Source organism: Triticum aestivum, chromosome 6D (genome assembly GCF_018294505.1).
Source record: "Triticum aestivum cultivar Chinese Spring chromosome 6D, IWGSC CS RefSeq v2.1, whole genome shotgun sequence".
Classification (NCBI taxonomy): Eukaryota; Viridiplantae; Streptophyta; class Magnoliopsida; order Poales; family Poaceae; genus Triticum; species Triticum aestivum.
The window spans coordinates 101,707,012-101,708,241 of record NC_057811.1 but is presented as its reverse complement, the minus strand read 5'-3'; positions in this window follow the sequence as shown (position 1 = coordinate 101,708,241).

Here is a 1,230-nt window from a genome sequence, read left to right as displayed (position 1 = left end):
GATGACTTGTTGTATGTAATCAATGGTACATTTGCATATGCGTCCATGAACTCACGCCTGCTAGTGGTGTCCATATGAACAGTGCTAGTGATTTTAGTTGCAAAAATTAGATAGTGCTAGTGATTTGTAGCTGCATATTTTGAAAAATCGCAGTGTTACAAGGTTGACAAATGGCAATGTTACTAGATAAACAAATGTCAATCTTTCCAGTTTGAGAAATGGCAACATACCCAAAATGACAGATATGCAAATTTTACCCAATTGTTTGTACGTGGTTGCACACGGGTCATGCAAAACAACCGTTTGCGTTGAAGGGATGCAGAAATCCTAGTCGGCACATTTTCCCTTGGCTTCCTGGGGAAGCTGTCGGTTTACATACGGGTGTTCTAACTAAAACGTTTGCGATGAGTCTTTTATATTTAAAAACTGTTGACGTTTTTTCAAAAGAAAATCATTTGATAAGTCTATACATTATGAGAGAAAAACGCAAGTTCGTTCAAACCATATCTTTCAGTCAGTCACACTGCTAATATATATTCATATGATCGAGAATTCGAGATACAGTACTAACCCCCAAAAAAAAACTATTTCTGGCGGCGGCGGAGGCAGCGTGCCGCGCCGTCATTGTCGTTGTCATCCTCCGGGACGCCGTTGTTGAAGTCTTCAAGGCAGCACAAAATGTTCTTCAGTTGTAAATCAAACATCATGTCGTCGCGCAATCGACGGGCGGGTCGCGGGAGGAAAGCAACTGGCGCCGCTAAGAGGTAGCGGTCGATGGCAGCGTCCCATGCCGCTGAGGGGGGTGCACGGGCACGGGCGTGGCGGGTGCAGCCAAACGCACGGGGACCGGCGCCGCGGTGGGTGGAGGGGCGCGCACGGGCGCGGCGGATGCAGCCAAACGCACGGGGGCCGGCGGCACGGTGGGTGGAGGGGCGCGCACGAGCATGGGCACTGGCATGTACACGAGTTCACGCGGGTCCACGGAGACCTTGCTGATGCTCGCGGCTTCCAGCTCTGCGATAGTGCTCGGCGACCAGCCCGTCAATGCTACCGTGATGGACGCTGGCGCGGGCGCGTGGATGGGAGCTGGGACGGGAGCAGGGGCAGCAACGGCCGCGGCCAGCTCGTTCTCGGCCATGTCCATGAGGCCCCATTCCTCCTTATTTTCTATCTCCTCCGGCTTGGAGTCGACTTCACCAAACTTGAAGACTAGTGGCAGATGATCATTCT